The sequence below is a fragment of the Mandrillus leucophaeus genome, unplaced genomic scaffold, assembly GCF_000951045.1.
Source record: "Mandrillus leucophaeus isolate KB7577 unplaced genomic scaffold, Mleu.le_1.0 Scaffold171, whole genome shotgun sequence".
Lineage (NCBI taxonomy): Eukaryota > Metazoa > Chordata > Mammalia > Primates > Cercopithecidae > Mandrillus > Mandrillus leucophaeus.
In genome coordinates, this window is record NW_012101710.1 from 1,973,716 (window position 1) to 1,988,741 (window position 15,026).

At 50.0% G+C, this 15,026-nt stretch overlaps 1 long non-coding RNA gene across 1 annotated transcript in view; it reads left to right on the forward strand.

The window, feature by feature from the left end:
* Positions 1-2,170: 2,170 nt before the first annotated feature.
* The window catches only part of LOC105537339, a 32,420-nt gene continuing 19,564 nt past the window's right edge, over positions 2,171-15,026 (forward strand). Inside the window, exons 1-2 of the long non-coding RNA XR_001005698.1 lie at positions 2,171-2,231; positions 10,406-10,506. This is a non-coding gene — a long non-coding RNA (uncharacterized LOC105537339). The remainder of the gene's footprint in view (positions 2,232-10,405; positions 10,507-15,026) is intronic.

The window sequence follows — 15,026 nt, forward strand, 5'->3', positions numbered from 1 at the left end:
GGAGGTGAGGACTTCAACTTCCCCTTCGAGGGGACACCATTTAACCCACGACACAGATGTTATCGAATGTTCTGAAGGCTTTTGCATAGCAGAATCGTCAGGCTGATGGTGGGAGTCGGCGGCTCCCACTACACCCCGCCAGCTGCCTCATCCCCTGTTGCTGACACCTGGAGTCGATTGTCAGCCCTGATCAGAGAATTCCAAAGCACACTTGTTGGTGGGGGTGGGGGATTAGGGAGTGGGGGATAGGTTGAGGATATCATGAGCTATTATCCCACATTTCTCCGACCAGGGCATCGCTTCAGGAGACTTTGCCTGCTAACTAATAACCAGTATAGTAAAGTCACACTTCTTTCTTTCTCTCTCTCTCTCTCTTTTTTTTTTTTTTTTTTTTTTTTTTTGAGGCAGGGTCTTGCTCTGTCACCCAGGCTGGAGTATAGTAGTGCAATCATAGCTCACTGAAGCCTCAACCTCCTGGGCTTGAGCAATCCTCTTACTTCAGCTGCCCAAATAGCTGGGATTACAAGCATGCACCACCACACCTGGCTAATTTATGTGTGTGTGTGCGTTGCTTTTGTTTTTGTTTTTTTGTAGAGATCGGGTTTCGCTATGTTGCTCAGGCTGTTCTCCAACTCCTGGGCTCCAGCAATCCTCCGGCTTTGGCCTTCCAAAGCGCTGGGATTATAGGTGTGAGCCACCACACCCAGGCAACATTTCACTGGAGTTCAGATTCTATAAACTAAAGTTCTGCAAAGTAAAAATCACGTACAGTCAATATAATGCTTGGAAGGGACGTTAAGAAGTTCAAACACCAACGATCAATTCCTTTTGTTTGTCTTTGCATTTGGGCGGGCTTTCTCAGGGACAGCGGAGGTCAAGGTCTACCTTGGGGTCTCTGTGTCAGCCCCTGTGTTGTGTGGCCGGGGCTTTGGGATACATTTCCCCTGCACTTAGGGAAGGACCCTCTCATGCAAGAGAAGCCCTAAGAACCTGAATTCTGCCTCACAAGAGGTAGCATAATCTCTCTAGCCCCCTTTCTCTAGCCCCAGCCTTCCTTCTTCCCTGCAGCAGAGCCTGCAAGCGAACAGATCTGAAATCGCACAACTCCCTGGGCGTGTGGACTCAGCCTACATAGACACCCTAGCTGGGGTCTGTCAGCAAGATGAATGGTGCAGAGATGACCAGTGACCCCTAGGGACACAGCGGATGCCTCCAATTCTCTGGGCAGCCTCTAAAACCCCCTTTTCATTTTCTATCAGTGGGCGCAAAGAATTTTTCTGCGGGCCAGTAGCCCCCGTAATGAGGCCTGTGTCCTCAGCCTTCCCGAGGAGGAAAATGAGGAACAGGGCTGCCAGCCTTTGTGCTAATCCAGAAAGATGATGACGGTGACTTAGGGAAGTCTAAAAGCAGGAAAAATGAGCCCCTCCCCGGGGCTCTAACAGAGAGGCAGAGAGCCCCTGGGTCAGATCGATAAAATATATAATGGACTGAGGAGGTTTGCTTTGGGAAATCTCCCCATCTGCTCCGTCCCATTATCCTTTCTCATGATGAGGATCCTAAGTGTTTCGCCCTGTGTGAGTGCCATTTAAACACCTACCCTTGTGTGAGAGGAGGTAGGGGCCCCGGGAGGTGGACTCCCCAGTAAATATCGGTTTAAGTGGAGTAAACAAAAATGTGGTGCGCCATCCCTGATTTATTGACTCACTTCTCCCAGTCAATTTCCCGCCAGGGAGCCACATGGGGCTGCAAAGCGAGAGGTGAACAGATTGGAAGCCGTGCGAAAATCTTCCGAATGATGCTCAGAAAACAGGGTGTCATCCCTGGAATACATTGCAACACCCGGATACAAATCCCCAAGCAGAATTTACTGCGGGGTGTTTACGGTGGATCCGAAGCACCAAACACACTCAGGGCTCCCAACCAGCGCTTGATCAATGTGCCAAGGTGAGGAATTTTATTAGCCAGAAGTTTCCCTGGAGGATTTAAAGGGGGTGAGGTGGGGAGGGTGGTGTGAGTCAGAGTGAGGGAAGAACAATCCTTCCCGGGGGGACTCCCGGGGATGAGGGAGGAGAGGGGGCAGGGAGCATCTGAGTGAGTCCTCCAGCCTTCCTAGAGCCACCCAGCAGGCCAGTGGGAGGGTGGGGAAGGCAGCCACCATTGCTGATGGGGGGAAGAACTATATTGATGGCTGAGAGCCCAGGCAAGCCTGGGAAAGGAAGGTGAGCTGACAGGTAGGAAAACAGGAGACTTCTTTTCACACGGGGAAGCAAAAATAAAGGTTTTTGTTATTGATTCTTTTTTAAAGGCCTGTTATTGGTTGCAATTTTATCTCCTTTAATATTTTAAGAGAAAAAAATCCAACGTTGGCATTATTTTTCACTGTCATGTAATGGATGGTTTCTGACAACGTGACTCAAACAGAGCCCTGTGGGGAATGGGGAGTTACTTGGGTTGCATTTGGGGGGCTGCATCCGGATTCTGGTGCAAATGTGTTGCACCCAGCGTGGACCTGGGCAGAGAGCGTTTTACACTGTGACCTCCTGGCTCTGGGCTTGTGAAGTCCGTGGTTTGAGCCTTATCTGACTTGAGCTATTCTGGGTCTCAGAATACAAATGCAAGTCAGAGAGACATTGTAGAGAGAGCACGAAAACCGGAACTGTGTTTTCTGGGAGTATGCACAGTAGGGGGACAGGATATTTTAGGTGGAAAGTCTCAGAGTAATCGGCAAATTGAGGAAGCCATATTAACCTCCCCTGGAAAAGTCTGAAGGTTTAAATTTGAAATTAGATTGATTTCCCACACCTCCCAATTTCCACAAACACCAAGGTTTTGGGTTGTATTTGTTTTTGTTTTTAGAATTTAGAGGCCCTTGCCTTCTATGTCACAGGTTATGGGAAAAAAAAAAAAAAAGAGATAAGCAAGTAAATAAATTAGAGGCATTTTCAGATACTGAGAGTTTGGGGGTTGTTTTGTTTTGTTTTGTTTTTGAGACAGAGTCTCGTTCTTTCACCGAAGCTGAAGTGCAGTGACGCGATCTCCGCCCACTGCAACCTCTGTCTCCAAGGTTCAAGCTATTCTCCTGCCCAGCCTCCCAAGTACCTGGGATTATAGGCAAGCACCACCACGCCTGGCTAATTTTTGTAGTTTTAGTGGAGATGGGGTTTCACCATGGTTGGCCAGGCTGGTCACCAACTCCTGAACTCAAGTGATCCACCTATCTTGGCCTTCCAAAGTGCTGGGATTATAGGCATGAGTCACCGTGCCCAGCCCTGAGAGTTTTTAAAATAATTTAAAACTTATGACCCCATCTTTCCTTCCTTTGGTCATTCACACACTTACAGAATACTAAATAATTGAACCAATAAAGGAATGAGGAATTGTCCTCCTGTTCCACAGAACCTAGCACCCAGAAGGTCCACAGTAAATACCTGTGGACTGCCTGAACAGCTGCCCATTGGGGTGCCAAGACTGGCCATAAGGAGGATGTCATCAAGTACTGCTCTGTGAATTTATAGCCCAGTGACCAGAAAAAGAAAGAGCCAGAAAGAAGGGAGCAGAGAACCAGAGCTAACCAGGCAAATTCATGCTTGCAAATGAACCCCCAGCTGCCATCTTCATGCCTGCCTCTCTCCCCTTTGCCCATCATTACATATTACATCTCTGCCCTGCCTGTATCCATGCCCTTTGCTGTTGACTTTGCAGTTCTTTCATGAAAGGGATGGAATCTGTTTCTCCATATCCTGGCTTTGCGTTTACCCATGGGACTCACTTTCCCCATTGGAATGAGGTGGGTGTGATGGTGCACCTAGGCTTTAAGAGCACCCACGCCTTTGCTCTTGTTCTCTGATCTTTCTGCCGTCATCATGAGCAAAGCATGCCTGGCCAGCCCACTGTCTCAGGAGGAAGACAAGAGATGCATGGATCAGAGCCTCTCTGGCCAAGCCCAGTCTAGCACATCCAAGCATCCAAGCCTCTGCTGGCCCTCTGACCAATGAGAATAAATAACTACTGTTTTCTGTTTGTTTGTTTGTTTGTTTTTGAGACGGAGTCTTGCTCTGTCACCCAGGCTGGAGTGCAGTGGTGCAATCTCAGCTCACTGCAAGCTCCGCCTCCTGGGTTCACACCATTCTCCTGCCTCAGCCTCCATCCAGAGGAGCTGGGACTACAGGTGCCCACCACCACACCAGGCTAATTTTTTGTGTTTTTAGTAGAGATGGGGTTTCACTGTGTTAGCCAGGATGGTCTTGATCTCCTGACCTTGTGATCCGCCCCCCTTGGCCTCCCAAAGTGCTGGGATTGCAGGTAAGAGCCACCACACCCAGCCTAAATAACTACTGTTTTAAGCCACTGAGTTTTGGGGTCATTTGTTACGCAGCAGTTTTATAGTGGTAGCTAACCAATACACCCCATTCCTGTGGATGGTTCAGTCTTCCCTGGTGCACATGTCTGGCTCGTCTGCACCTCCCACAACACCCCCACCCATTGTTTCTCTACATGTGATTCTAGTATTGATTCCTAAGACCCTTGAGCACCACCATTGATTTTTCAGGCCACCTATTTCATCTCCTTTGAATCTTTCTTCAGTCCATGTCACCTCTTGCATCTGGTTCTGGCTTGTCCTGCCCTCATCCCCTCTCCCCTGTGCTTGGTGTTCATATCCACTCTTCGTCCCTCCTGTCCCCACTTCTCCCTGCCTCCGGGCATGGGCAGGTGCCTCCCTCCCACTGCCCTACTCCTGGAATCTCCACTGCCACCTTTGATAAAAGGGATTTAGAAATGCTCCATGAAGGCATTATTCATACACAAGACATTGTCACTGTTGACAGGGTAGGTAGGTCCCCCTGTGGGCCCTGGTGACCTCCGATGCCAAGATCTCCTGGTGGAGGGAGCCGGGCTTGTGTGGAATAGACACAGCCTTGTCTGGCAGCGCGCAGCCTCTGCCAGCAGCAAATTCTGTCGACCGCGACTGTTACTTGACAGCATTTGTTAACATATTAATGACAGAAAAAGGCTTTTTGGCAGAAATGTCTCATCCTTGAGTCCTCCTCTCTGGAAAAAAAGGAATGGGGTTCTTTGGGGAGTTAAAGCAGACAAAAAAGAGCCAAGACACCCTGGAGAGGATCCCCCGTTCTCACGCTGTCTTGGAATGTGGGCTCTCTAGGCATGACACTCATCTCTTGAGCCCCAAAGCCATGCCTTTGATTGCAAGAAACAGAGACCCACACAGGCTTGCCCAAGCAAAAGGGATGTCTCCACCAGGATCCATCAGGAAAGATGGTAAACTTGGGTTAAGATAGCCACAAAGGGCTGAAGAAAGAGATCAGAGTCCTTTCTCCGTACCCACGGCAGATTGGTTTCAGCATCCCCCACGGGTACCAAAATCTGCAGATGCTCAAATCCCTGATATAGAAGGGCATATTATTTACATGTAACCCACACACATCTTCCTGTATACGTTAAATCACCTCTAGGTTACTTATAGTACCAGATACAATGTGAGTGCTTCGTAAATAGTTGTTATACTGCATTATTTTAGCAATTTGTATTATTTTATTGTTGTATTTTCTGTTTTACAATATTTTTGATTTAGGGTTGGCAGGCCCTGTGATTGGTGGGCCCGTGGTTGGTGGAGCCGTGGTTGGTGGGGCCCATGGTTGGCGGGGCCCGTGGTTGGTAGGCCCAAGGCGACCCCACGAGGAAAGAGCTGGGCATCAACACCCTGGCCTTGCTCCTCTGTCCCTCTGAATTGCTTCTGGGCATCCTCATTGGGTGAACCAAGTGGGAAGCCAGAACCAGGGTAGGCCATTGATACTGTCCATGAAGATCAGCCTCCTGGGCTGAGAGTCGAAAGGAGCAGGTGGATCGCAGGGTTGGATATCTGTAGCTCTTAAGCACACCCAGCACAGCTCTTGGGGCCGGGCTTCACACAGTCTGATCTGAGAAGGGGTACTGGTAACAGCACCACCACGGCCATGACTCAGCCTCTCTCCATGCCTTTGGTCTCACCACCAGGTGTCAAATCAAGTCCTTGTTTCTTTGTTTGACTTCCAAAGAAATAGAGAATCTGATTGACAGAATTTCAGATTTGGGAACCAAAATACATACTACAAGAGGAAGCTGGAGAGCCTCTGGGCTGCTCGGACCAGGCTGGCAGGTGGCACACTTCCTTCCATGGGGGATGAGGGGATACGTATCTGGGAATGATGTATTCTCATTCATTCATTCTGAGTTTGAAATTTCCCAGGAGCGGATCCTGAGATGCTGATGCCAATGCAGGTAGTTTATTTGGGAGGTGGCCCAGGAAAGCATAGATAGGGGAGTAGATAAGTGAGGCGGGAGGGGAGGAGCCTGTAATAGAGAGTGTGTTACTGAGCCAACCACCGCCAAGGCACCTAGGCTTCATCCTGCTGGGTTCAGAATTAGTGACTCAGTGTAGACCATGTCCTCAGAATGGCTCCAACTCCAGTGTGGTGTGTGGTGTGTGGATATGTATAGTTATATTTATATTGTTTTTTGTTTTGTTTTGTTTTATTGCGAGACAGAGTCTTGCTCTGTCTCCCAGGCTGGAGCGCAGTGGCGCTATCTCGGCTCACTGCCACCTCCACCTCCTGCGTTCAAGAGATTCTTCTGCCTCAGCCTCCCGAGTAGCTGGGATTACAGGCGCCTGCTACCGTGCCTGGCTTATTTTTGTATTTTTAGTAGAGACAGGGTTTCACCATGTTGGCCAGGCTGGTCTTGAACTCCTTACCTCAGGTAATTCACCCACCTTGGCCTCCCAAAGTGCTGGGATTATAGCATGCCTGGTCTTATACTGTATTTTGATATATGTTATACATATATCAGTTATATTGCACATACCTATATTTTATATATATATATATAATCAGTCATTGGCTGAGTGTTACTGAATGAAGAAGGCCATCCAGTCTCAGGTTCTTTTGGACCCTACGGGCCAGAGAGGGCCCCCAGGCAGCTAGAAGTCAGGGCAGTGCACTACGATAGTGGGTTTTTTTTGTTGTTTTGTTTTGAGAAAAGGTCTTACTCTGTCATCCAGGCTGGAATGCAGTGGTGTGCCATCTCGGCTCACTGCAGCTTCCACCTCCTGGGCTCAGGTAATCCTCCCACCTCAGCCTCCTGAGTACCTAGAACAGGAGCGTGCTACCATGCCCAGCTAATTTTCTAATGTTTTATAGAGACGGGGTCTCACTATGTTGCCTAGGCTGGTCTTGAACTCCTGGCCTCAAGCAGTCCGCCCCACTTTGGCCTCTCAAAACACTGGGACTTCGGGCGTGAGCCACCGTGCCTGGCCGGTGTTTTAAGGTTTCTTGGGATTTGTCTTAATTCAGGTATGGTAAGACACATAGACACAGAAATGATGGTCATGAAAAAAGGCTTTTTATACTCACAGATTCCAGGACATGTCACACGGGGCCGCAAAAAGCAGGCCCAGGGTCAGTCGAGAGACAGAGGGGGTGGGAGAAAGTGTGTGAGAGCCTTTGTGGTGGTTTCCAAGGGAAGGCACAGGTGAGGCAGGGCGAGCAGGCTTCAGGTTGGCTGTTTGGATCATTTCAGTGGGCTCCGGGGCCCAGGAGCTGCCCCTTGTTATCCAGTACCTGGCCCTGGAGTGGTCAGGGCAGGTTGGATGGGTGGCCAGAGCATGAGAGCCCCACAGAGGAGGTGGTCGGAGATGGGTTGGTGGGTTTGCAGATGAAAGCTATACTCACAGGTGAGTCATTTACTATCTCTAGGGATCGGCTAGCCCTGGGAGGGAGGCACAGTCCCTCCAGGGTCAGAAAGACCCGAGGCATCAAAGAGTCAGAACATAGCAAAGGAAAGTCGTGGTGAGTACAAATGGTCAGGACAGAGGGGGCTTGAGGGGCGAGCACTGACGGCAACTGCTGCACCTTTATTCAACTACTTATTAGCAACCTGTTTAGAAAGTCCTGTCCCACATGCAGGGGAAATGGGGTAAATACTTGTTGCTGCCTTCGTGGTGCGTGGCACGTGGGCGTGGGGCCTCAGCACAGGGCAGGTGGAGCAGGAGCCCCGGTGCCTACAGGCGTCATCTGCGCCCTGGAGGACGAGGAGCACGTGTTTCTGGTCCCGAATCTAGTCTGGGCACCAGGGGCTCTGCTTCCAGAGCCAGTTCTCCAAGCAACTTGGCACACATATTGCAGTTCCCTGTGCCAGAGCTTGATCAGGGTGGCGCCATCCACTGGCTTCTCGGGACATGATACTTTCTGCTGAACCAACATGGCACACCCTGTGTCTTCCAAGGCCATTTGGGGAACTTGTGGATCTGCACAGGAGGCCAGTTGGCAGTGAACAGAACAGGGTGCATAGAGGATCCCAATGGTGGAAGTCGGGGCACTCAGGGAAAGCTAGTGCCTCTTGGAGAAGGATCGGTCTACATAAGGTCTCTCAATGTCAACCACTTTGTATTAAAAAACAAAACAAAACAAAAACAAACAATAACAACAACAACAACAAAAATACTTTGAATGGTGAGAGCCTCCCGAGGCTCCAAACACCAAAAGTCTTCAAACAAGGCAATTAATTTTTCCATTTAAATCCCATCCTCCCTGAAGCCATGAGAGTTTTCTCATAGTGAACTCTGAACATTCACGTGGCTGGAAGTAAATCAGTTACCCGTGCTGAAAAGAAGAGAGCCACACACTAAAAGGAAAACGAAGAAAAGTCATGAGGACGTGTGAAAAATGGACCGACTTCGAGAGTCTACTTTGGAAAACAGCATCCTTTTTCAAGCACTTCCACTTCATTTCTGAGTTAATGGGTCCCTCGTTTCCAGGGTGCCATTTTCCCTTCAAAAGATGAGAGCCAGCCTGGCTAGAGACACCCTTTCTCTCTGGGGAGCAAGTTGGGGGTGTCTCTGCTTCCAGACAGTGTGGCAAAGCACACTGCAGGCCCAGCCTCGTCCAACTCCATTGCAGCATTACACAGAAACGCTTAAAACCCAGGACAGTTGCAAATGCCTTTCTTCATTATGATTTTTTTTCCTAGAGCTTGCTAATTAAATCATTAAAATTTTATCTTCACTTAACCATGGATAAGAAGCATTTCAAACATTTAATTAGTATGCTGCAAGAGGTGCATAGAAGCCAGGAATCTTTGCAAGTTGGATCTGTTAGGAAGGGGAAGTGGATGAAGTGGGGGAGGGAAGAGGCACCAAAAAGGAGATAGCAAAAGACGATGGGGTGGCTTATTTGCAAAGGAATCTGTAACCGCTTTGCCGCCTGTGATCAGAGCTACCTACCTGGTCCTGTTCCGTGCCTCTCTCATGAGCTTTGGCTGGCAGGCACAGCCAGATTCCTACCCAGAATGGCAACCCCTGTGAGTGGGGACAGGGATGGGTGTGGGGCGGAATGCTTTTCGAGTTTCAGGGCTCTCGGCTCCACATTCTAAATTGCATTTCAAATTTTACATACATTTACATGCAGGGTCTCTGAGTTCCCTGCCCTTCTCTCACTCCCAGTCAGCAAAATAAAATATCATGAAATAAAATGGAAGTAGTGCAGCTCCAAGGTCAAGCTAATATTCAGCAGGTTGCGAAAAGGGCCCCCGGTCCCTGGGGAATAGACGCTGTCAGTTCCAGAGCCTGTCTCTAGTGCCCAGCAGCATGCTAAGTGCATCCTGTGATCTCACGTCATCCCACAACCACCCTGGGGTTTGTATTATCGTCTCCTTAGCACGACCCACCTGTGGCTGTATTCATTTCCTAGGGATCCCATCACCACGTACCATACACTTGGTGGCTTAGAACAACAGACACTGGCCAGGTGCGGCAGCTCACGCCCGTAATCCCAGCACTTTGGGAGGCCAAGGCAGGTGGATCACTTGAGGTCAGGATTTTGAGACCAGCCTGGACAACAGGGTGAAACCCTGTCTCTACTAAAAAATACAAAAAACTAGCCGGGCGAGGTGGCGGCGCCTGTAGTCCCAGCTACTCGTGAGGCTGAGGCAGGAGAATGGCGTAAACCCGGGAGGCAGAGCTTGCAGCGAGCAGAGATGGTGCCACTGCACTACAGCCTGGGCGACAGAGCAAAGACTGTCTCAAAAAAAAAAAAAAAAATCCAAAAAACCAGACGCTTATTTTCTCATGGTTCTGCAGGCCAGAAGTCCAAAGTCAAGTGCCATGCTCCCTCTGAAGCCTGCAGGGAAGGACTGTCCCTTGCTTGTTCCAGCTGCTGGGAGCCGCAGACCTTCCTTAGTTTGCACCCTCATCACTCCGATCTCCATGTGATACTCTTCCTGTGTCTCCACGCCCTCTCCCCTAAGCCTGCCGTCTCTGTCCAAATTTCTCCTTTTTGTAAGACTACAGTTATGTTGGGTTAATGTCCATCCATCCTAATGACCTCATCTTTTTGTGGTTCTTGTTCTAAGACAGGATGTCACTCTGTGAGCCAGGCTGGAGTGCAGTGGCACGATCATAGCTCACTACAGCCCCAAGCCCTGGGTTCAAGCAAACCTCCTGCCTCAGCCTCCCAAGTAGGTGGAACTGTAGGTACATGCCATGCATGCCACCATGCCCAGGTAATTTTTTTAAAAATTGTGTAGAGATGAGGTCTCACTGTGTTGCTAAGGCTGATCTCAAACGCCTGGGGTCAATCGAGGCTCCCTCCTCAGCCTCCCAAAGTGCTGGGATTCCAGGCATGAGGCACCACGCCTGGCCAAATGACCTCATCTGAATTACCTCTATAAAGACCCTGTCTCCAAGGAAGGTCTTAGGGTTAAGACTCCAGCTTACCTTATTGGGCAGAGCAATTCCACCCATAACAAGAGCAAGGAGAGGTTTAGAAGGTAGTTCAAGGTCACACAGCTGGTAAAAATGGGAGCTGCATTTCCCGCCCAGTCCAACCTCAGCACAGGCTCCTGATGCCTTGCTGTCAGAGGTGTGCCCTCTAGGCCTCAAGCTCAGGGGCTTCTGCCACCCCCAGGAGGGTCCCAGTCCTGGAGCCGGCCAAGACCAGTCAGCAGGAGGACATCAGGCAGGCCCAGAGCCACCCAGACCAAGCATGACAGGCGCTGGCCAGACGTGATGGACACCCAGGAGCCTGAAGCTTCAGGCTTCTCTCATGGACAGAGGTGCTACCATCTTTGTCACCGCTGTTTTGTGGGATTTCAGGGCCTGTGCAAATAAAATCTCCACATGCAAGAATTTCATCGGGTCCTGTCAAGGGGGCTGCCTACCCCCCGCCTCCAGGTCTACCGACTGCCTTGCTCACACCTGTCCTCACAACCACTTTGTCCCTGGATAGGACAAAGTGGTCCTGAGATGGACAGCCAAAATTCACACAGAATTCACAAAATTCACACAGGACTCATATCCTTGTGTCCTAAGCCCTGGAAGCACCTGCCCAGGGGCCCCGGCATCACTCAGGGGTTGACGGGAAGGGAGGGGCCTGACAAGACTTGTGGGTCCCCCACAGTCAGTCCCTGCCTTCCAGGGCCATCTCTGTCACCCCCACCCCCATCCTGCTTGGAAGGAAGCTCCAGGGTGCAAGCAGGAGAGAGGAAGCTGGAGGAGCCATGGGAAGGGGTGGTCCGGGACAGCCGGACATCCACTGTCACTCCCAGCCAGCTCAGGACAAGCGGACAGTGTTTGGGATGCTCCACGCTCCACTTTCATTCCTACTCTAAATAAATGGCCCCCGGGCACACTGGCCAGCTTTTCTACAGGAGGGGATTAGAGAGAGGAAGGAGTTCCCATTAAACACAGCAATTATTCAAAATCCTTCTAGGCAACATGTAGGAGACAGTATGCAAAACACTTTAGGAGACTCCAGCACCGAACCACGACGATACTGTCAAGTTGTAGATATGGTGGGAGAAAGAACGCCCCATGTCAGCACTCACAAAACACAACACACGTGGTTTAGAGCAGCAGCGACAGCTATTAACCTGATATGTTTGTTATGAGATAATGAGAGCATGCAGTTCTTTGATTTCCACTAACTACCTGGGGAGCTTAACCCTTCCTCTGGAACGGTCTCTGGTCTCCCGGCTGGAATGTGTTATCTGATTGTAGGCCTTCTTGGCAGGCTCCCTGGTGTGCTACAATTTCAGATGCTTGGGTGATAGACTCTGATCTCAGTGAATTACTGAGATTTCTTCAAAGAGCTGGGGGAGCAGGTGAGCTGAGGGGGGAAGGAAGTGTCACCACTGGTAGATGGAGTACGGGAACAAACCCTCTGTCCATTGTAATCACCTGCCACAGTGAACCTGCAGTTTTGTCTTGGTCAAAGAAGGAGGTTGGGCACGGAAAGGCAGGTCTGTAGGGCTCCACACAGTCGTTGGTGTAAAAACACAGGCTCTGTGCCCCTCCTCTATTCCCCAGCAGGTAAGAATTCACTTCATTCCTCCCAGGAGCCAGGCATATGTGAATCCAAGGAAGTCCTGGTTAGGCCGAGCATGGTGGTTCACACCTGTGATCCCAGCACTTTGGGAGGCCAAGGCAGGAGAATCACTTGAGCCCAGGAGTTCAAGACCAGCCTGGGCAAGATAGTGAGACCCCTATCTCTACCAAAAATAAATACATAAATAAAATGCAAAAGTTAGCCAGGTGTGGTGGCACACATCTGTAGTCCCAGCTACTTGGGAGGCTGAGGCAGGAGAATCACTTGAACCTGGGAGGTAGAGGCTGCAGTGAGCTGTGATTACGCCACTGTACTCCAGCCTGGGTGACAGAGCAAGACCCTATCTCAAAAAAGAAAGAAAGAAAGAAAAAGTTCTGGTTATACTTGGACTGAGCAGAGAGAAGGCAAAAGTCACTTCTGTTTCCTTGTTAGAAGGGAACATTTCAAAGAACAGAAAGCAGACAGGACTTTGTGAGGTGTGTCCTGAACCTTCTCTCGCCCGGAGCACTCCCTGGGGCCTTATTGATGCCCTAGGCAGTTTGCATTGCAGAGAATCTGAGGAGTGCTCCTAATTGGTCCTGCATGCTTCTGAGCCAGTCCACTCCATCCTCTGTGGTTACCGGCTCCTCTCTCACCATAAAACCAGAGCATATGGCTCTCGTAGCCAGAGGGGTTTCTCCGCTGACTGGGAGCTGTGACAAGCCTGCCACGTTCCCTGTCGGGCCCAGTGGGTAGTGTCTGGGGTCAGAGCCCACTCTTGTGTCTTCACCACACACAAGGTTCTGTGGGGTCTTGGCCAATGATACTCTGAAGGTCTTAGACTTGCAGCTGGAGGGGTGGTTGTCCATGTACTGGCAAGCATTCCCTGGAACTTGGTTCAAAACCTGCACCTCCTGAGTCAGAATCCACGTATGCCCTTGGGACTTTCACGTGATCTGTGTGCTTCTCATGACTTGAGAAGAGCTTCTCTGGGTGTGCTGGTCCATTGTCACACTGCTAATAAAGACATGCCTGAGACTGGGTAATTTATACAGGAAAGGCGTTTAATGGACCCACAGTTCCACACAGCTTGGGAGGCACAATCACGGTGGAAGGCAAGGAGGAGCAAGTCACATCTTACATGGATGGCGGCAGGCAAAGAGAGCTTCTGCAGGCAAACTCCCCCTTATAAAACTATCAGATCTTGGCCGGCGTGGTGGCTCATGCCTGTAATCCCAGCCCTTTGGGAGGCCGAGGCGGGTGGATCACCTGAGGTCAGGAGTTCCAGACCCGCCTGGCCAACATGGTGAAACCCGGTCTCTACTGAAAATACAAAAAAATTAGTTGAGCATGGTGGTGGGTGCCTATAATCCCAGCTACTTTGGGAGGCTGAGGCAGGAGAATCACTTGAACCTGGGAGGCAGAGGTTGCAGTGAGCTGAGATGGTGCCATTGCACTCCAGCCTGGGTGACAAGAGTGAAACTCTGTCTAAAAAAAAAAAAAAAAAAAGCCTATCAGATCTTGTGAGACTTATTCACTATCACGAGAACAGCATGGGAAAGAGCTGCCCCCATAATTCAATTACCTCCCCCGGCACTCTCCTATAACACGTGGGAATTCAAGATGAGATTTGGGTGGGGACACAGTCAAACCATATCACTGGGGTTCACGAACCCGAGCTAAACAGCACCCCCTCCCAAGGAGGGAAGAAGGGAAGGAATCTCCAGACCTGCCCAATCTAAAGGAAAAGCCCCGAAAGGGGAGGCCCCTTGCTCATGGGAAAGAAATGGCGGCTTTTCGAGCTGGGCTACTTACAGGGTAAAGTGAGGCATGTACTCCACAGCGTGGGTAAGAGATGACACCCTCCAGGAGAGAAAGCAAGTGTTTTGAGAACGCAAGACAAAAAATAAGAGAAGCTCCTTAATCCCCTGTCATCCTCCTACCCACCTGGGACGTGCTTAAGATGCTACCCTCTGCCCTCTACTGGGCTCCATGGGAAATACAACTGGGTGGGTGGGTGGGTGGAGAAGAAAAGAGATTATCACCAGGTCTGAAGTGACGGCACAGCATTTCTTTTTTCTTTCTTTTTTTTCTTTCTTTTTTCTTTTCTTTTTTTTTTGAGATGGAGTCTCGTTGTGTCACCCAGGCTGGAGTACAATGGCGCAATCTCGGCTCACTGCAACCTCCAGCTCCCAGGTTCACACCATTCTCCTGCCTCAGCCTCCCAAGTAGCTGGAAATACAGGCGCCTGCCACCATGCCCGGCTAATTTTTGTATTTTTAGTAGAGACAGGGTTTCACCATGTTGACCAGGCTGGTCTCGAACTCCTGACCTTAGGTGATCTGCCTGCCTCGGCCTCTCAAAGTGCTGGGATTACAGGCATGAGCCACTGCACCTGGCCAGTATTTCTTTTCTTTTTAATTTTTTCTTTCTTTGTTTTTTCTGTAGAGATGGGGTCTCCCTATCTTGCCCAGGCTGGTCTCAAACTCCTGGGCTCAAGTGATCCTTCTGCCTTGGCCTCCCAAAGTCCTGGGATTACAGGTGTGAGCCACCACGCCCGGTCGCAGTGATAATTTCAATAACAATAAAGACTATGATTAATCATCATAGCCAACATTTACTGAGGACAACTCTGTTCCAGGCACTCTATTCTGGGGTCTTCATTTTTGTTTT